The following is a 22,525-nucleotide window of genomic DNA, read 5'->3' on the forward strand; positions in this document are numbered from 1 at the left end:
AAATGTCAGTTGTAAAAAATCAATCAATCAATCAATCAATCGTAGGCTTGGATTGATAGAACTCCCAAACATAGAATAACTTAGTTAAATTTGATAGAGTTACTGATAGAATTTGATAGTTATTGATAATAGAGTCACAAAACAAAGACAGTTCTATCATGATACAGAGTAGAGAGACCAGTCACAATGTCCAAGATAGAGAGGTGTAAACTGCTGAACCCCCAAATCCACACCAGGATTATACAGATAAGAATGAAGTATTTGAAAGAATAAAGTCTTTATCTAAAAGTCCAGCTTCCAGTCCATCTACAAGGCCCAGCTTTATAAACATACACCTTTTTTAACATATGGTAAAATTATTCAACACATAGGCAACTGTAAATATGTGTAAGAGATCACTTCATCTGGTCTTGGTTTTAGTGTACCTCTCAATATCAGAATTTTGCAATAAAGGTCATGACTGCAGTGTGGTACACTACCCTTAGACATGAACACAGTTCTTTTTAATGACACCAACCTCCCCAGACTAACCCAACCTGGCCCAAATGCATAATAGAAATCAGTGCTATGGAATAAGGACAAAAGTCAGTTCTGGTAGCAGGAGAGGAAAAAGCAAGAAAGACAACAATGGCAAGTTTTCACATTGAGAAGAAAAGAAAGTAAAGAAAGAAGAAAAGCCATCTCTATACTCTTTACTCTGGTGTCATACACTAGGTACATATTCCTCATTAAGTCATCTTAATAAATATTGAGCACTTGCTTTGTGCCTGGTACTGTTCTAGGAGCTGAAGAAAGAATGGTACACAAAATAAACACCCTGCTCATATGGAGTTGACATTCTAGTAGGGTTATCTTCTATGTGACACCAAACAATATTGCTTGGTGAAGGAGACCACTTGTGAGCTCTACCAGACACAGTCTCTGTTTACTCAAGGTCAATGGGATGTGGCAAAAAAAAGACAGACTGCTGGGCTTCTGGGTAACTCAATAAAATTATAAGGAATAACATATGGGCAATGAGAGAATGTTCTGGTACAGAGTCTGAGACCTTCCCATAGGCCCATTTGTTTGCTTATGCTAAAGGTTTCATTTTCTTCAAAACAGAATTGACCCATGATACATAAAAAGTCATGGGGTAGGGGAGAGGTTATTAGCAAATCACTCTGGCACGGAGAGTGTCATATTTCTTTCTTTAGGATAACAACCATTCTTAAAATCATGGTTAGTTAATTATGCTCTCAAAGAGTTCCTAGAGTATTCCTTCAATGGAGTCAGTCATCATAAGCAACGTGAATGAATGAAGCTGCTAGTGGTAGAAGATAAAAAGGAGTGAATTGTGGAAGCATACTACCTCTAAAGCCATTCAAACCTACTTTTTAAGAACACTATTCAGGCTAAATTTGGCCCAAAGGCTGTTAAATTACAATCTCTGCCATGATATTATGAAAAACCAAGCTCCTTGAATTATAAGTAATAATAATTATTGTCATTATTTTGGTCATAGGAGTATTATTACTGCACACCTCTTATTTTGCCAGTCAATATCTAGTCACTCGGCCTTTCATAATCATAACCCACTTTTCTTTATGGGAAACCTACCTGTACCCTATTTTCTGACCATATGCTTTGAATGGGTTCCTTCCTCCCAGTAAGAGAGGCAGCATTTGACCTGGCATAAGCAAATCAAAGCATTATAATTCTCCAGAGAGTGACTGATTTTGTAATAAGCACATGATCTAATAAGAACTAATGAGATGCAAACTTTTCTTGTTATTTGTGGAAAACAGATTTTTGTTTCTTATTTTGGATGTGAAAGTGAGACATTGTGAGGTCTGCAGCATGGTTTCCATCATCACAGGATTGTGAAGGTGGAGACTGTCTGACAGAAAAACCAAGGAAGTGCCTTGGACATGGTGAGTGGATGCTTAAGATTTATTGGGCAAATGAATGAACAGCATTGGAATTTCCAGATCTGGGTTGCCAAGGCAACTTAACATCTGTATATGGTACAATTTCCTAAACTCTAAAGTAAAAGGTAATCTAAATCAGTGACACTTAAACTACCTACAGAGGGTAAGGGAGTATAACCAGAAATTGCCTCTCACCACTGGAAATTTTATTCAAGTTTTATGTTTTATTTTAAGTATAGGCATTGTTTTGTTTTCATAATGTTTATTTTAATATTGTTAAAAAAAACAAAATTCAACCAAGTAAATTTGAAGATCTAATTGACTTTCTTAAGCAACTCATCAATCAGGCAGCATCCAATCTAGCAAGTAGAGGGGAGCTCTGGGGAGTTGTGCAAAATGGAAGGTTTTTATAAGAAGGAGGGTGGAGCAAGAAGTTATTAGCAAAATAAAAGAAAAGGTTATTTCAGGCCAGTCACTTTCCCTTAGGGCAGGGGGTCTTTTTAGGTAGATTACTTCATCTTCCTTTAGGGGTAAGGGGGGCATGGAGAGGGTCCATGTGACAGATGACCTCATTGGTTCTGACCAGAAAATTCCAGATTAATTGGCTTAAATCCCAGTCCTGGAGAGGTTAAAACTACAACTAAATCTTGGTTTGCTGACCTAGGGCAAGTGACTCCACCTTGGGCCTGTGGTTTTCTTTTTAACAATATTAAAATAATCCTCAAGTAAAAACTGATATTCCAAGAAGATGGGAAAATTTATTCTCTACCTTCAAGTAATCCCTAGAACATTGTCTTTGCCCTAGAGGTATTGAAAAATATGGGACTAGAGTTTTCATAAAGAAACATCCACTATTAAAAGTCTGTTAATTTGCATTTCTGAACACTTAACCTTCAAGATATTCTATCAACAATTTACAAGTAAAGAAATAATATTACTGAGCTTTCCTGTAATTCAAGTTAAGAAAACATTACCAAATAGATGTCCCTTGAGAATTCAACTAGGCCTTCTTTGTATTCCCTCCTTGTATTTCTTCTCATCACCACCATTCATAAACTCAACTACTTTCCTTCCACTGTTTTGGCCATTAAAATTATAATATGAACTTGAAGATTGCTACTCAACCAGGATGAATAAGCAGCCCTGCCTCTCCTCATCCATGATGTAAATATATGTATAAAGTGATTTTTTTAAAAGATATATCTTTTAGGCTTTTACAAGTCAATAGACTGTTTTGCCCACCTTATTTCAACTAAAGAAGGTTTTTAAAAAAGTGTGGGAGGGTAATGTTAAACAAGTTCCTAACTCCTTGACAGCTTTATTTCAATGTGTCCAGCTCTGAGGAAGCAAAGCTTCCTGAGTCCTGCCAGGACATGGTAATATCCAAAATCCTGAGGACATTCTGCTAACTTGAGGAGTAATTGTGGAAACAGCATGTTACAGAATTGAAAACTAATCCTGGATTTTCCAGTGCAATGTACATTTCCTGGAACATTCAACTCTCCCCAGGCAGAAGTCACAATGTTTATAGCTTTCAGCCTCACTGTTTGTAAATGGAAAGCTGACCTCAGAATTCACAGTCACTGATTAAGCTGCTGTTTTTTATCCAATATTGGGGGTGGGGAAGGACAGTGGGTTCTCTCATACTGAACCATAAACACATGTTTTGTTATGTGTAATAAATTCCCTAACATCGCACTTCTTTTGAAGGGAAGGATGAGGGATGTAATAGAATACTTGAGCCAAAAGCTAAAAGAGTCTGTCTAGTTGGCATATCAAGTTAAAAATGAAAAGAAATCCCTATAGATAGTGTACTATATATATTCCATGATTTTATTTTTCAGTGTCAACATAATAGAATGCTAAAGCTAGAAGGACTTTAGAGGTCACCTAATCCAGTCCCTTCTTTACAAAAGAGGAAACTGAAAGCCACTGAAGTAAAGGAACTTACTCAGAGTCACATAGATAGTGTCAATACAGAGAACAGTTTAAATTCTCCTGACATCTAATACAGCATTACTTTACTGCATAAATGATTGTATAGAACATACACTGATTCTGTATGTTAACTACTAATGAGTGTCATGTACAGATTGTGACACACCATTTTAAATATACCTGAGTTGTATTTCTCACAGTCTTCATGTTTGTAAAGCCAAGAATTTAGCCATTACATTGATCTGAGGCCTTGCTCATTGGATCTACTTTACCCTACCTCCGCCTGCCCATTAAGAAATGCTTTTGACTAAGCCAGAAAGCTCAAAAAGCACTTGTTAGTAAGTCTGACTTAGCTGAGTCAAAAAAAGAAGGATCAATTATGAGTTAGGAGGAAAAGTACTGGGTCAGAGTGTAAGGACATTTCCTAGTTTCTATATTTGATACTTTGACATCTTGGTATTAAAGGGAAACAGAATATGCCATCCCAAAACACGTCCCTTTGGTATAAAGACTATTTTAGGCTGATTATTTTTAAGAAACAGATGAGAAAAGCTCTGGAAACCAATAGAAATTATTAAAGACTTTTGCATTTGCAAGGGAAATCTCCATTTGTATGGGCGTCTTCCTCTCTGTATCAGGAACAGAAGAACACCTAAATCTATAGAAACTCCTGAATAAGATGCTGACTTAAATCTGCATAGCAACTATACCCTTCTTTACTGTGTTTGCCTGATAACCTCCCGTAACTGGCTTCCCCCATCCCAACATCTTTTGTTTTTAGTTGGAGATGGTATTTAAAGTGGTGATTTGGGCCATTCAGTTTATTACTCAGTTTTCCTGTGTACCTCGTATGTACATAGGAAGAAATAATATACATGTTATTATACTTCTGTTTGCTTTTCTCCTGTTAATTTGCCCTTTATTATAGAAGGGTCTCAGACAAGAACCTACAAAGGTAGAGGAGGAATCATTTTATTCTCCTCTACAGTGTCTCACAGGCCCTGGAAGGACTGCCCCTCCCAGGGCCAGCCAATTCCTAGAGAGAGTAAAGAACTGGCCTGCAAGTATACCTTCCCTATGTACACCAACCAACCTAGAGCCCACACCCCAACCACCTCCTTTATTGGCTTTCACTCTCTGGGCCAGTATTCCCCTGCCCTAATCACCCCAGAGCCAGGAAACAGACAACTAATGAAACCAACACACGTTAACAAATATTTTATCATTCTAGCCTAATGAAACTGGCTAACTTGATTGATTTATGAGCCTATTTTGCAGAAGTTGACTGACCACCAATGAGACTAGCTAAGATTGGAGCCAACTGGGAAGAATTCTTACAGCTGTGCAGAAGGGACAAGGAAAGAACAAAAGTAACCTCTGTGATGACCCACCTAGAGATCTTTCCCCCTTCATCATGCTTATGTCACCATTTTCTGAACATGTATCACATTAAGAGGCATGATTCCTGAATACACATGCTCAGAAAGGACACCTCCCTTTGTCCCTATATCCAGTCATCATACTCCAGTCTACCCCTTACCCTTAAATACACCAACCTAACCCTTCAGGGAGGTGGATTTGAGAAATCCTCTCCTGTCTCCTTGCTTGGTGCCCTGCAATAAAACCTTTTTCTCTGCTGCAAAAGACACTGGTGTCAGTGTTTGAATTGATGCACACTGGGCAACAGGCCCTTGTCTGGTAACCCTAAGAATAGCCTCTACACCCCAGAGCCCACTCAAATTATTCAAACAAGCCAATCTTAAACCTGCTTGCCCTGTCTTGCCCATTACTTCCTGTGGAAAACACATTTTCCCCTTTCTCCTTCTGCTTGCCCACATTTTCCCCTTTCTCCTTCTGCCTCCCGACCAACACTGGTAGATCTCCCATGTGGCCTGTGTGGTGTGATGTGTCCCTTCCTCTTAGGAACTGTGAGTAACAAACTATCTTTCCGAGCAGCCGGGGAGGTTCTAGTCTGTTCTGTCTCGCGGCAGCCTCCCCCTTCCACACGATCACACTGAGCTAGTACCCGCGCTTGGAATCGGGCCGCAACCTCAGCCATGCCTGCCTCCTGCCACTGGCTCTGGACCATGGACCCTCGCAAAGTGAGCGAGCTTAGGGCCTTCGTGAAAATGTGTAAGTAGGATCCGAGCGTTCTGCACACCGAGGAAATGCTCTTCCTGCGGGAGTGGATGGAGAGCCTGGGGGGTAAAATACCACCTGCTACTCATAAAACTAAATCAGAAGACAATATCAAGGAAGAAAAAACAGATAGTAAGAAGGTGGAGGAAAACATAAAGGCAGACGAACCATCAAGTGAGGAAAGTAACCTAGAAATTGACAATGAAGGTGTGATTGAACCAGATACTGATGCCCCTCAAGAAATGGGAGATGAAAATGTAGAGATAACCAAGGAAATGATGGATCAGGCAAATGATAAAAAAGTGGTTGCCATTGATGCCCTAAATGACGGTGAACTACAGAAAGCCATTGACTTGTTCACAGATGCCATCAAACCGAATCCTCGCTTGGCCATTCTGTATGCCAAGAGAGCCAGTGTCTTCATCAAATTACAGAAGTCAAATGCTGCCATTCGAGACTGTGACAGAGCTATTGAAATAAATCCTGATTCAGCTCAGCCTTATAAGTGGCAAGGGAAAGCACACAGACTTCTGGGCCATTGGGAAGAAGCAGCACATGATCTTGCCCTTGCTTATAAACTGGATTACAATGAAGATGCTAGTGCAATGCTGAAAGAAGTTCAACCGAGGGCCCATAAAATTGCTGAACATCGGAGAAAGTATGAGTGAAAACGTGAAGAGTGAGAGATCAAAGAAAGAATAGAAAGCGTTAAGAAGGCTCGGGAAGAACATGAGAGAGCCCAGAGGGAGGAAGAAGCCAGACGATAATCAGGAGCTCAGTATGGCTCTTTCCCAGGTGGCTTTCCTGGGGGAACGCCTGGTAATTTTCCTGGAGGAATGCCTGGAATGGCAGGGCGGATGCCTGGAATGGTAGGAATGTCTGGGCTCAATGAAATTCTTAGTGATCCAGAGGTTCTCGCAGCCATGCAGGATCCAGAAGTTATGGTGGCCTTTCAGGATGTGGTCCAGAACCCAGCGAATATGTCAAAATATCAGAGCAACCCAAAGGTTATGAATCTCATCAGTAAATTGTCAGCCAAATTTGGAGGTCAAGCATAATGCCCTTCTGACAAATAAAGCCCTTGCTGAAGGAAAAGTAACTTCGATCACCTAATGGATGCCGCAGTAATACAAACCAGTGTACCTCTGACCTTCTCATGAAGAAAGCTGGGGTGCTGTGAAGAGAATCCCTACCCCTCTGCTCCACATGCAACTGAAACATTCTACAGTGGTTTGCCATTAGGGTATTCATTCAGAAAATGTTTTTCTACTAGGAATTACAAACTTTAAACACTTTAAACCTTAAAAATATTTTAAAACATATTAAAAGGGTATGTTAGTCTCTACATCTTTATTTACTAATCATTTCAGTTTCTTTCCTTTGGATTAATTGGGCAAGGAAGATACTTCAGTGTGGAAGATTTATTGCTCAGTTTGAGTGAAATAAAGGTTTATTAGTGGGAGGCAAATATAACATTTAAATAGATGAAGTTTGAGTTGGAGATATGGTTTCTGAGGCATTTTGACTTGTCTTTTTAAATGCTTTATTTTTTAAACACAACTTATTTGGATAAAACCATTGCGACCACCAGTATTGCAGTAGGACCTGGGTAGGGACTGGAAGTGCTTGGCAGGGCAGCAGCAACTTTATTCCTTTTATGTAGTGTGCACCCATGTGCAGATGCATTTAAATCTTACACTGTGGTGAAGGGATAATTTTTATAATGCTGCAGTAGAATTGGATTACTTAGCTGAGTTCTTGTCCGATATAGAAAATAAATGTTTTGCATTATTTCCACACACACACAAAAAACAAACTATCTTTGCTTGATCTGTTGACCTCACCATATCTGAATAAGAGCATCTACATTTTACAACAAAGAGGTCAAAGTCCAGGAAAACTAAACGTGCCAAAATCCAAAATGGATTTAAAGAAAGCAGGAAGAAACAAGAGATAAGCTATAAGTAGGGAGAATATGGCAAAGGTCTAGCTCAGGAAGAACTCTGCAAACCCAGAATTCTGATTGTGGTATAATTTTGGTGCCTTCCTGATAATACAGGAGGGTTGCCTTAAAATGGCATATTAACAATTTCTTGAACACACTGCCTCATAAATGATATGTGAGAACTTTAACATTCCTAGACAAGACTCACTATGTAGCATTCCCATGATCAGCGCCCCAATTGTAATCCATACCAAAATGTTAAAATAGCCTCTTGATCATCTCCTGCTTTTTCTTTCTCCATTCCTTAATTCATCTCTTCTACTGTTTCTAAGCCATAGCTTGTACATTGATAAGAATCCTCCATAATTTTTTTATTTCTTTTTCAATTACATATTGAATCTTCACTATTACATTTAAAGCTATTCAAGTACTGTCTCCAGCATAGCCGCCAGCCTGGACTTCCACTATTCCACTCTATTCTCTATCATCTGGCTAACTTAAACCATCCATTGTTCCCAGCACATTCTCCCCATGCGCTGAACTACTCCATTGATAGAAGCACCGTAAAATGTATTTTATAATATTAGCTTTAGAAACAAGTATACCTGGGTCTGAATGCTTAGCTCCTCCAACAAACCGTGCTCTGATCCTGGAACTTTAAGTTTCTTTTTTCTCATGCTGGAGGAATCAGAATGGGTTCCCTGGGGAATCACCAAGATAATAATATCCACGTTATAGAATTCTTAAACAGGTTAAATGAGATAGTATGTATAAAGATTTCAGCACAATTTTGATGTGAATTAATTCTAGTTAATAGCAACTGTTATATCATTTCTAACCTTAAAGTAGTGTTCCTGAGTTTTCAAAGTATGTCATATACACTGCCAAGTATATTCAAGAAGTTCTGATATGTTATAATTGATGTCATTTTTCAAACGAAAAAAACTCATACTCAAGAGAAATAACTTGCTCCAAACTCATACAGTTAGGTAAGAATTACAAGTTTCTTCACTGCTTCTTAATTTCACTCTTTCTTCTCTACACTAAGCTGACCTAATGCCCATAAAGTCATTTAGTGAAGGGACTGTGACTCATTCATCTTTTACTTTCACAGTACTTGAGAATTTTTTTTAATTTAAATTAACTTCATTGAGTATTTGTTATGTGTGCGGCATTGTTTTAAGAAATTTATATAAATTATATCATTTAAATATGATGATACCTCACAAGATATATATTATAATGTCCATTTTCAAGTGAGGAAATGGAGAATCACAGAGATTAGCCTGCTTAAACCACACAGCAGTATTTGGGAACACCAAGGCTACCTATGGCAAAATGTGCCACATTAAATAAGCTGCAAGTCAAAACAGGCATGTAATTCATTTCTATTGAATTAAATTTTAATTGACATCTGGAAAATACATCCTCCCACTCTGCTAACGAGTGTAAAAATGGTGACATGTTCTGGAAAACCTGTGTGCATGTGTGTGTATGTGTTTGGGTGTGTATAGTATGAGTGTGCTGTGTATATTTTAATAAGCATTCTAGGGGCGCCTGGGTGGCTCAGTCGTTAAGCGTCTGCCTTCGGCTCAGGTCATGATCCCAGGGTCCTGGGATCGAGCCCCACGTCGGGTTCCCTGCTCGGCAGGAAGCCTGCTTCTCCCTCTCCCACTCCCCCCTGCTTGCATTCCTGCTCTCGCTGTCTCTGTCTGTCAAAAAAATAAATAAAATCTTTAAAAAAAAAAAAATAAGCATTCTAACTTTCTTTCAATACTAATAGAAATCCTCAGTTTAACACATGGCTACTCTGGGAGCAGGGGGCAGGGATAAGGGTGCAGACATACGTGCCATGGAAAAAACCTTTTCAGCCTCCTTTGCAGCTAGCTGTGACCCCGTGGAAAGTTCTGATCAATGGGATGTTAGGAAAAATGATGTAAATTAAGTTCTGAGACATACCTTAAAGGCAAGTGCAAGCTACTACTCCCTTTCCCCATCCTGCTGAAAACATAGATATGATGGCTGGAGGTACAATTTAGACCAGGACAGTAAATATCATTCCCTAGGAATGACAGTATGGAAATCTCAAGGTAGCCCGAGTCCCAGTTAGCTACTGAGCCATCTTGCCTTTACTGAACTCTAAATCCTAACTTCCACTTAAACCACTGTTATTTTGGCTCTCGATAGCTGAATTATTACAAAACTTATTTACTAATTATTTACTTATGACTAAGACAAAGCTAACAAAAATAGAAGGAAACAATTGAAATGTATTTTTGAGGGATTGATGAGTTAAGTATCAAGCCATAGAAATATGGAATCTCAGAGTTGGGAGGGATATAAATAGTCTAATCTACACACAGAGGTGATGCTCAAATCCACTCTCCAAACTTTACAAAATTAAGGAAAGCTATAAATAAATATGCTGAATTAGATGTATCTAAAGTAAAGTGTGAAATTTTGACAGTTGTCAGAGCCACATCTCTGAGTTAAGTAAGTACTTGTGACTTGAGTGGAGTATGTGCAAAGCACTGGTATGAGCCTAAAACACGCTGGTTCTATATGAGATGCCACAGGAGGGACAAAACTGTCAGGAGACACTGAGGAGGCCCAAAGGGGGTATTTCTGAAAAGAAGATTATCAGATGCTCACATAAGATTTACCACTCAATGCTATATCTAATGTCTATTTTGTTCATCTAATTCAGAAGACTTTGACTTAAACTGTAGGGACTTATTTTCTCTTATTGTGTCCCTCAGTGCACATCTTCAATGATTTCCTTCATGGGAAGCAGGACTAGATCACATGAGACTCATTTTGGTTTTTAAAATATGTGTATTATGAGTTATATTTGCATGATTATGCAGACAAGTTGAAAGTGAGGTCATTGTTGCTGTACAAAGAGAAACTGTGGTTTATTCTCATGTTTATGCCACCTGCTCAGAAGGAAAACAGAAAACCAAAGATGCTTACATGCCGATAGTGCCTTAGCTAGCAGGAAGTTCAATACTATGCTCCTTAGCAGTATGACACAGCATCTGTCTAGAGGCCTCAGAAATTGTAATATTCAGGCATTCAGCAAAGAGATTCCAAGAATGATTAAGACATGTTACTCCCTTCTGTACCTTAAGGGGCAGAGATGGGTAAGAAAAGAACAACTTGCCCCATCAGCAACCAGGATCTTCCTGCTTGACTTCTGGATTAACCCAGTCCCTCACCCCAGAGTTTAGAGGCTTGCACTAACCCTGTAGCACCAAAGCGAGGCTTCACACCCATCTTCCTGAATGTATCTTTCCTGAATAGAGCCTCAAGAACTGATTATAAAAGGCCAACCTAAAAGATGCTCTAAAATCTGTTGAAAATTCAATTCTCTTCATCTAACGTAATTGCTTCTCCAACCATTTAGCATATTTCTCTCTCTCTCTTTTTTTTTTTAAAGATGTGATTCGTATGTTCCATTGAAGTGGGAATAAACTGTTACAAAATGTATTTTTGTAAAAAGAAAAAAGCAGGACTACTTGGAAAGTTTTGTTTGACTTGCATTCTCCACTGGTCATGTGCCCACAAACAATGCTGCTATGATCTATTATCGAAACGTATTTTACTCCTTTAGAAGGGCTGAAATAACTTCTAGTGGTTATGTCACAACTAGCTAAAAATAAAAGCATTCAATTGTACATCTCTATATTAATTGTATTTGTCACTATTTTTATATTGTAAAAAAAGTATTATTAACATTTAAGCAAAATAAATTTTTTTATTTAATAAACACTCTTAACCTGATTATTTGGTTGGAGTTAAAGACCAGGTATTTTATAAAATCACAATATCATCTTCTTGATCATATTTGCTTATTATAAAAAATGTTTAAAGAAAAAAATTGTAACTATGTGTGGTGATGGATCTTAATTACACTTACTGCGGTGATTTCACAATATATACAAATACTGAATCATTATGCTGTACACCCGAAACTAACATAATGTTAGATGTCAATTATATCTCACTTAAAACAAATTTTTTTTTTTTTTTAGAAAGAGAGCACACAAGCAGGGGGTGAGGATTCAGAGGGAAAGGGAAAGAGAGAATCTTAAGCAGGCTCCCCCCCAGCACAGGAGCCCACACGGGGCTCGATCCCACAACCCCGAGATCATGACCTGAGCTGAAATCCAGAGTCGGACACTTAACTGACTGAGCCACACAGGCACCCCAATTATATCTCATTTTTTTAAAAGTTCAAAAAATGTATGAAATACAAGTGTAAAGAAGAAATAATCTCATCATAGAAATTTTAACAAAACCATATTCTGCTACATTTTATAAAATGTTAACATATCCCATATTTTATATTTAAAATGATATCACAAGCATTTTTCCATGTTTAAGATATCTTCTGTTCTCCTTGATATTTCATTTGCATTCTTTTTTGCTACATGGACTATATTTTATTTGCTTTTAGCTCCTTAAGTTTCTTGGAAATCTTCTGGCAGTAGAGGTTAAAGATTCTTCTAAATATATTTCATTATAGTGCTGTTCAAAATAAAGAATAAATGTACTTCATTTAAGTCACCCCCTTATATGATTAAAAGAAATTAAATTTAGGTTCCATCTGTCCCTTATTGTGGTGGCAAGGCATGTGGGTTTAGCTCTGTGATAAAAGGCCCCGGTCTCTGCATGACGTCCACATCATCAAGTTCAGGGGCACAAAAACTAACACATTTAAGTTCATCCTTGTGGCTCTAGCTCATGCTTGTGCATTCCAGGTTGTTCTTTTTTAAAAACAGCTTTATTGAAGTATAAGTTACATTCCATAAAATTCACACAGTGTAGGTGTACAATTTATTGACTTATAGTAAATTTACAGAACTGTGTATCCAACAGCATAATCCAGTTTTAGAATATTTCTAACGGGGCCTTTTCTGAATATTTCATATAAATGGCTTCAGACAAAATATAGTCATTTGGACCTGACATCTTTCATCTAGCATAATGATTTTGAAGTTCATGCAGGTTACAGAATGTATCAGTGTTTTGGTTTTTTTTATTATATGAATATACTACATTTTGTTTATACATTCATGATAGAAATTTGAAATGTTTTTGATTTTTGTCTATTTTGAATATGTTGCTATGAACATTTCTGTTCAAGTTTTTGCATGAACATATGTTGCCATTAGATTCATAGAAATAGATGTTCGATTCTATGATAGGTAAGTTTATATAGCTATTTATGAAACTGCCAAACTGTTTTCCAAAGTAGCTATGCCATTTCACATTCCAACCAACAATGTGTGAGGGTCCTTGTTTCTCCACATCTAGCCAATATTTGTTATTAACTGTCTTTCCTATTATAGCTATTCTAGTAGGCATGCATTGGTACCTTCTGATTTTGATTGGCATTTCTCTAATAACATGATTATTGAGTACCTATTCCAGTTTTTATTAGCCATTTGTATGTCTTCTCTGATGAAAGGTCTGTTCAAGTCTTTTGCTTATTTTTTAAATTAGGTTGTCTTACTATGATCAAGTTGTGAGAGTTATTTATATATTTCAGATGCAAGTCCTTTATCACATACGTAATTGCAAATATTTTCTCCAATCTATAGCTGGAGTGTTTCTGGACGTTTTTAATTTTTATGATAAAAATTTATAATTTTTATGATAAAATTTTTAAAAATTTATCATTTTTTCTTTTTTGGTCTGCTTTTGGTGTCATTTCTAAGATCTTTGTACCTAATCTAGGGCCACAAAGATTTTCTCCTATGTGATCAACCTAGAAGTTTTAGCTCTTACATATAGCTCTATAATCCATCATGAGTTATTTTTTATTTATGGTGTGAGGTATGAGTCTAAGTTCTTTTTTTTTTTTTCCAAATAGATGTCCAATTGTCCCAGAACCACTTGTAAATTCTATCCTTTTCCCCACTGAATTTCCTTGGCACTTCTGTTCCAGCTTGTTCTGGCTCTCTCTCACTTTACATCAATCTTTGTTTCCCAAATGCCTGCCCTATAAGTATCAAGCTCCAGCATCAGACAAGAAGACAAATGTTGCAGAGACTGTTTAAGCAGCTCCAAAAATTGCATATGGTTAAAATCCTTAAGATAGATAGGTAGATAGACAGACAGACAGACTGTCTCTTACTGGTTTTGTTTCTTTGATTGAATTCTCACTAATAATCAGGACTATACTTACTCTACAATGCTGAAATTTTCAACTAAAATTTTTTGTGGTAAATGTTACTCAGCCAATCAAAGATTTGCTATTTATATTGAGAGTTGTAAATATTCTCTAACTACTAGTTAAGCATACCTCTGTATTCTACTGGTTTAGTGTTCACATCTAAGTCCTTTAATTTTACAAACCTCCCAATTCTTGAGATGTTGAATTTACTCATCTCTTAGTATGTATATAATAAGTTGTTTTATGCCATCCAGGTCTGAGGATGTCTTTCTGTTGAATTTATATATAAATGAAAATTTAATTGTGTATTAAATTCTTGACTCAAGGGATGTTTTTGTTTCCTTGGAAAACCATAAGGAAAGATATATGTTTATTTTCTCATTCTTTTGTCAATATAATATTAACTCTCCTCTTTTTACTTTTCCCAGACACTTCCAGAAATTTTTAATTAATACATTTTGAAGATGTTCTCCTGAGAGCATATGATTAGAACTGCTGTGCTTCTGATAAATTAAAATCCTTGTCATTAGGCCATGCCTCTCTGTATATCTTATTGGACTTTTTAAGCTTAAAGTCTACTCCTTTTTTTTTACATTAATATAATTACTCTAGTTTTCCTTTACTTAGTACTTCCCAGAAAATCTTTTTTCATTTTTTACATCCCAACTTTTCAGTTTATTTTTGTTTTAGATATACTTCTTAATAATATCATATGATAAAAATTTGCACTTTATCTTATCTGATAATTTTTCTTTTAATTGTGTAATTTAACCCAATTACGTATATTGTGATTAAGTAAGTGCTACCATCTTCTTGCTTGCTTTATATTGTTACCACTTTTTCTCTCCCTTTTTGTCCTTCCTTTCTGGGGTTAAGTATTTTTTTCTTTGTTTTCTTCTTATTCCAATTTTTTTCCTTGTAGATATATACAATTTGTTCTTTCTTTTTAATTGGTAATGCTTGAACTTTTACCATGCATGTTTATTATTTAATGATTTCTAAAGTTAATGTATTAATCCCACCCATGAACAACATAAGCACTGTAGACTATGTTAACTCATTAGAGAAGGGATTGATGAGGCTCAAACATGGACAAAAGCAATAAAATCCTGAAACACTTCTTCAAGGTACAGCATAATATCTCATTTTCTGTGAAATATTATATCAGTTTCCCAAAAGTTGATCATTCTCTTGCCCCCATCTCACTTAACACACTAATTGTCTTTGTGTATATGCATACTTTAGTATGATTTCCTTGAGGATGAGGAATATATCACCTTTTTTTTAGTAGTACCTGACACCAGACATAGTATATATTAGTATACATTTAGTCTAGTGAATGAATTTTAAAAAGTAACAATTTTATGTTCCTATGCATTTATGACTTTTCATTCTCTCATATTTCATGGAGATAACCAGCTTTATCAAAAACTTTACCCAGCATGACCACTCATAAGAGAGAAAACCTTAGTAAGATTCAAATCACAGTTCATATATTTCGTATATATGTGTCTACACTTTTTATTTTAAGTATTATTCTGGTCTTTGCCCCTAATTCATCCAAACAGCTTAAGTATAATGATTTTAGTTTGAGAGAAGCAGGATTAGGCCTTTTACAAATTATTCTATAAAATTAAATCTGTGTCATAAAGAGTTCCATGTGTTTAGGAAGCAAAAGAGGGAAGCTGACCTAATTATGGCTGAGCTAAATGAGTTGTGGTTATTCTTATGTTTATTCATATTATTTTGAAAGAAAAATGAAAACTATCATATGCTATCTTAAAACACCCTTCTGCATTATTTTCTCAAAATTTTATTTACCTTTGTATGTCATGCTGCTTTCACATTCAAAGTTTTTCCAAACTCCCCTAGGGCAAGAATCATGGGCTGTGCAGATCTGTATCCTCCCTGGCAGCCAACATAGCACGCAGTGGTCACTTGGTAAATTTGTGATCATTGTGTCTAGAAACAAATGAATACATGAGTTAGTGAGTGAATAAAGATACAAGAGAATAACTAAATGCAATGGCCTGTCATTTTCTACCTAGCTTTTTTGCAACTTCCCCATTATTATTTAGAATTTAAATTTTATTTAAATGTATTTAAAATTATTTGAATATATTATTTTGTTTAAAAAAGGAACATTTCTTTTTTTGTTTGTTTGACTGTTTTGTGTTTTTTTGTGTAGTTCAAACTGAAACAGGTCCATAAGTTTATGAGTGTGCATTAATAAATATTCCTTTTAGTTATTAGAAATGGAATGAATTACATAATCATATTTTGAAAAGAAACCAACAAAAATGGAGAAAAGAGGTAACATGAAAAAGAGAAATAGACCAAAGGGTTAAAAAGGACCTCTGAAACACATCTGAGATGTGCACCCAAATGCAGACAAAATTACACATTAGTCATTTCAGATTATGGAGTACAACCATCCTTCCTAACAAGTTGACTTTTTTAAAAGTCACCAGAAATAACTTCCCAATATTAAATCAAAATTTCTCATTATGATAAAAGATAAACATGACTGATGCTGTGATAAAAGTCTCATGTGTACTGATTGTTTTATTTATTCCTCATGATCCTTTGACCTAGGAAGAAAAGATGAAACCAAGGTTTAGAGGGGTTAAGATATTGGCAGAACCAAGACTTGACCATAGGAAATCTGATTTCAGGGTCCACCCTCAAAATTATTATACTCTTTGCTTCCCAGTGCAGTAATATAAATAATTCTCTTCATAGCCATTTGGTAGTACAACAACAACAACAGATCTTCACTCTTAGGAACCCTCAATTTAATAGATATTCATATATTTGAGGTTACTTTTTAGAGTTAATTCCTATTTTAAGAGGCAGTAATATAGGGATAATTGTAGTCCCTGCTTCTTCCTCTCTCTATGTCCTGCTCCAAACATTCCACAACACATCCCCATCCCCTCCACATAGACACACCACTTTTTAATCTGTCAGTTTTTCATATGTTCTTCAGCTATAGCAAATAGGAAGATAAGAATGCTACTAGTACTTGAAATTTCATGTTTCCAGAACCATCCAAGAGGTAGGTGACACAGGAAGTAAGACAGTTAAGTGACTAAGAATTTAAGCTCCAGAATCAAAGTGTCTGGCCTGTAATTACTATTTGTGAGACATCAGGCAAGTTTTTATTAACCTCATCTGTAAAATGGGGGAATAAAACAATTTCCAGTTGTTGTAAGGATCTAATTATATAGTCTCTATAATGTTTTTCACTTAGGCATGGCACATAGTAAATGCTCAACTAATGTTAGATATCTATGTTAATTCTTGTCTGGAAAAAGATCTAGTATCAAATTGTGCCATAATTAAGTTGTTGTTTGTGGTGCTTTTTAGCAGATTCAGTATGTCAGCTACATAGAAAACCATCTATTGTCCAAATGTTAACACGTTAATTATTTAGAGGACTCCTTTGCAATTCTGCAATTCTACATAAAGCAGGAAATAAATGTGTTACAAGAGCCATATTAAGTTTCTGCCATGGAAGATAAAGGCATTCTGATATTATTTAGATGTAAACATTGTGCCTCTTATTTAACTATTTATAAGGCTCTAAACTGCAATTGGGGAAAGTACTATGTGGTTGCAGGCATTTTTCTGGCCTACCTTTATGAAGAGATGGGATAGCTCTCTTTAAAGAACACAGGTTTGAAATGTCCACATCAGAATATTATTTCTGCCATCTACACAACCAACATGAATCTCTAGTTTACCTGCTCTAGCTTCTTACCAGAAACTTCCATCTCAAATCACGCATTCCACTTATGTTAAATACCTGACCCAAATATCCAGTTGGTATAATAGCAATATACTCTCAAAATCTCCAAACCTGATTCCTACATTAAACCAGATATCCATAAAGCCACATGCTGTGCTTGATCTCATTATACCTTCAGTTTTCATAAACTGTTTCTAATTGTAAAACTATTATCAAATACATCACTCATTTTGTCCTTTATGAAAACATCCACATAAAAATGCCCTCTAATCTCAGAGCCAGATTAAAAATACAAATATAAATATACTTGACAAATTTCTAAGCTTCCATTTTTGGATAATGAGAGCTGTGCAACATGCCAGCTACTAGAATGAAGCTCTATTAAATTTGAGTTCAAATATAAAGCTTTTCACCAACATTTTTATCTTTGATTATCTTAAATAGTTTTATATTTGTCAGATAATTTTTAAATCTGATTTTCATACTATCTATTAAAAAATGGAGAGAGAGTGAGGGAGGGAGGGAGGACTCACACAAAATTAGAAACTAAAGAGGAGAAATAACAACTGACACCACAGAAATACAAAGGATTATAAGAGAATATTATGCCAACAAATTGGACAAACTAGAAGAAATAAATAAATTCCTAGAAACATATAACCTCCCAAAACTGAACCAGGAAGATACAGAAAATTTGAACATACTGTTTACCAGCAATGAAATTAAATCAGTAATCACAAAACTCCCAACAAACAAAAGTCCAGAACCAGTTGGCTTCCCAGGTGAATTCTAGCAAACATTTAAAGAAGAGTTAATACCCGTTCTTCTCAAACTACTCCAAAAATCAGAAGAAGGAAAGCTTCCAAATTTATTCTATGAGGCCAGCATTACCCTGATACCAAAACCAGATAAAGACACTACAAAAAAGAGAACTACAGGCCAATATCTCTGATGAACATAGATGCAAAAATCCTCAACAAAATATTAGCAAACCAAATCCAACAATGCATTAAAAAAATTATTCACCACAATCAAATGGGATTTATGTCCAGGTTGCAAGGGTAGTTCAATATTTGCAAATCAATCAGTGTGATATATCACATCAACAAGAGAAAGGATAAATACCATATGATCATTTCAATAGATGCAGAAAAAGAATTTGACAAAGTACAAAATCCATTCATGATAAAAACCCTCAACAAAGTAAGTTTAAAGGGAACATACCTCAACATAATAAAGGCTACATGTGAAAACCCATAGCTAACACCATACTCAATGGTGAATAACTGAGAGCTTTTCCCCTAAGGTCAGGAAGAAACAAGGATAGAAGACAAGGATATCCAATTTCACCACTTTTATTCAACATAGTACTGGAAGCCCTGACCACAACAATCAGGCAAGAAAAAGAAATAAAAGCCTTCCAAATTGGTAAGGAAGAAGTACAACTTTCACTATTTGCAGATGACATAATACCATATATAGAAAACCCTAAAGACTCTGCCAAAAAACTACTCAAATTCATAAAGGAATACAGTAAAGTCACAGGATACAAAATCAATATACAAAAATCCATTGCACATCTATACACTAATAATGAAGTAGCAGAAAAAGAAATTAAGAAAACAGTCCCATATAAAATTGCACCAAAATAATAAAATATGTAGGAACAAACTTAACCCAAGGAGGTGAAAGATCCATACTCTGAAAATTATAATACACTGATGAAAGAAATTGAAGATGACACAAACAAATGGAAAGATAATCCATGCTCTTGGATTGGAAGAACAAATACTGTTAAATATCTATATTGCCCAAAGCAATCTACAGATTTAATGCAATCCCTATCAAAATATCAATAGCAGTTTTCGCAGAACTAATAATCCTAAAATTTGTATGGAACCACAAAAGACCCCAAATAGCCAAAGCATTCTTGAAAATGAAGAACCAAACTGGAGGTGTCACAATCCCCAGTTTCAAGATAGACTACAAAGCTGTAGTAATTATAACAGTATGGTAGTGGCACAAAAATAGACACACAGATCAAAAGAACAGAATAGAGAGTCTAGAAATAAACCCAAGATTATATGGTAAATTAATCTGTGACAAAGGAGGCAAGAATATGCAATAGGAAAAAGACAGTTTTGTTTTGTTTTAACAAACAGTGTTGGGAAAACTGGACAGCTACATGCAAAAGGATGAAATTAGACCACTTTCTTACACCCTACACAAAAATAAACTCAAAATGGATTAAAAACCTAAATGTGAGACCTGAAACTACAAAAATCCTAGAAGAGAGCACAGGCAGTAATTTCCTTGACATTGACTGTGGCAACATCTTTCTAGATACCTGAGGCAAGGGAAACAAAAGCAAGAACAAACTATTGGGATTACATCAAGATAAAAATCTTCTGCACAGCAAAGGAAATAATCAACAAAAATACAACCTACTGGATGGGAGAAGATATTTACAAATGATATTTCCAACAAAGGGTTAGTATCTAAAATACATAAAGAACTCCTATAACTCAACACCAAAACCCCCCCAAATAATGCAATTAAAAATGGGCAGAAGACATGAACAGACACTTCTCCAAGGAAGACATACAGATGGCCAGCAGGCACATGAAAAGATGCTCAACATCACTCATCATCAGGGGAATGCAAATCAAAACCACAAAGAGATATCACTGCATACCTGTCAGAATGGCTTAAACACACACACACACACACACACACACATGAAACAACAGGTGTTGGTGAGGATATGGAGAAAAAGGAACCCTCGTGCATGTTGGTGGGAAAACTTGTTTCTCAAGTTTCATCTTTCTTCAATGGCATTCAACATAGGTGCTCTCCCCCTTTTCTTAAGTACACTTTTTTCACTTGCATCTCAGGAACACCTCACTCACTACCTCACTGGCTCCTTCTACCTCTTTGGTTAGCTCCTCTTCTCCAACTTCTAATGGCAGACTCTTCCAGGACTTAGTTCTTGGACCCCTTCTCCATCTTAATTCCTTTCTTTGGTGATCTCATCCAGTCTCAAGACTTTAAATGCCACCTGTATTCCAATGACTGCCTCCCTGACAGAGCCATTAGCCCTAAACTACTCCACCCATCTCAACTGAGGGCAATTCTATACTTAAATTTCCTCAGGTCTGAAACTTTTAGAGTCATCCTCTTTCTTCTCATATCTTATATCCAATCTCTCAGACAATGTCATTGCCTCTAACTTTGAAATACATCCAGATTCCACTACCTCTCACATCTCCACAGATTCCACCTTGATTTAGGCCAACATCATATCTCACTTGGATTACAACAATAACTCCTAAATAATCTCCTGCTTCTGTCCTTTTCCTACTACAGTCTATTCTCAATGAAGTATCCAGGTGGATGTTTTTACAGCATAAATGATATCTCAATTTTCAAAAGTCTCCAGAGGCTTCCAACTTCACTAGAGAAATAGCCAAATTCCTTTATTCATTTAAATGGTGTACTGTTACTTCCTCCCCCTCTTTTTACTGTTACCTCTCTTATATCATTGTCTTGCTCACTTTACATTGGCCTCTTTGTTTTTCTCTAGCATATCAGACATGTGCCCACCTCAGGGCCTTTGCACAGACTCTTTCTTTTGCCTGGAATGATTTAATCTCATTTCTTTCAAGATCTTTTTCATTCCCTCCTTTGCAATGAAAGTTACTCTGATGGCCCAATTTAAAATTATAATCTGCTTTCCACACTCCTAACTCCTCTTCATTTCCTTCTCCTTTCTTTGCTTTACTTTTTAAAATTTCCTTCCATTTAATTTAGCACTTTTTAACATACTCTCAGATTTACTTATTACATTTATTGACTACTGGCACATACTAAGGATGTAATAAATATTTGTTCAATGAACATGGAAAGAATATCTGTATTGATCAGCGTTCTTACAGACAACAGAATCCACTCTAGGTGACCTGAGGAAAATTATTAGCTAGTTCCCTTTATCTTTGGTACAAATGAAATTAAAAAATAAATAGAAAGTGACTTTTTTATATAATTTCCAGAATCACATGGCAAAATTTTCCAGCTAAAAGAGCAGCTGCTGCCATTACTCTGCCCCATGATCAGAAAGCAAATAAGGAAACTGTTGTCATTATTTGAGCCCAAGAAAAGCCAAATCTTCTTGTCCCCATTCTTGCCAAAATATCTTGTCTCTTCCCTCATGACTGTCACAGTAGAAATGCCCACTTGGCCAAAACGTAGGTCATAAGCACAATCATAGCTGAAGGGCCATCTGATAAATGTAACTTTTATCTTTCCAGTATTTCATCTTTGATCTTTCCAGGAAGTCTTGCTCCAAGGGAGTATGAGTGGATGTTCAATAAGCCAATTACATTATGTATCATAACCCACACTGTGGATACTCAACATCAGTAAGGTCATTAACTCCCACACTTAAACCTCTAAATAATAGCAATGTTCTTTGCCTAACCATAAGGCAACTTACCTCACAAAAGTGGAAAAGACCTTCTCCTCAAAATAGGAAATTCAAAATTTAATCAAACATTGCAACCATTTCTGAATGATCAGCCCTCCTCAAATTTAGTCTCATTCCTCTCTCATTATCCTATAAATATATATCCTATAATTATTATGATCAATACCACCACTACTCT

The 22,525-nt window shown here is 36.1% G+C and overlaps 1 long non-coding RNA gene and 1 pseudogene across 1 annotated transcript in view; one reads left to right on the forward strand and one right to left on the reverse strand.

The window, feature by feature from the left end:
• The window catches only part of LOC118521610 (uncharacterized), a 476,460-nt gene that overhangs the window by 88,925 nt on the left and 365,010 nt on the right, over nucleotides 1–22,525 (reverse strand). Inside the window, exons 6-7 of the long non-coding RNA XR_013447011.1 lie at nucleotides 15,935–16,075; nucleotides 8,538–8,633 (exon numbers count right to left, since the gene is read on the reverse strand). This is a non-coding gene — a long non-coding RNA (uncharacterized LOC118521610). The remainder of the gene's footprint in view (nucleotides 1–8,537; nucleotides 8,634–15,934; nucleotides 16,076–22,525) is intronic.
• On the forward strand, nucleotides 5,936–7,049 carry LOC118521609 (hsc70-interacting protein pseudogene; annotated as a pseudogene).

This window comes from Halichoerus grypus, chromosome 4 (assembly GCF_964656455.1).
Source record: "Halichoerus grypus chromosome 4, mHalGry1.hap1.1, whole genome shotgun sequence".
Taxonomy (NCBI): Eukaryota; Metazoa; Chordata; class Mammalia; order Carnivora; family Phocidae; genus Halichoerus; species Halichoerus grypus.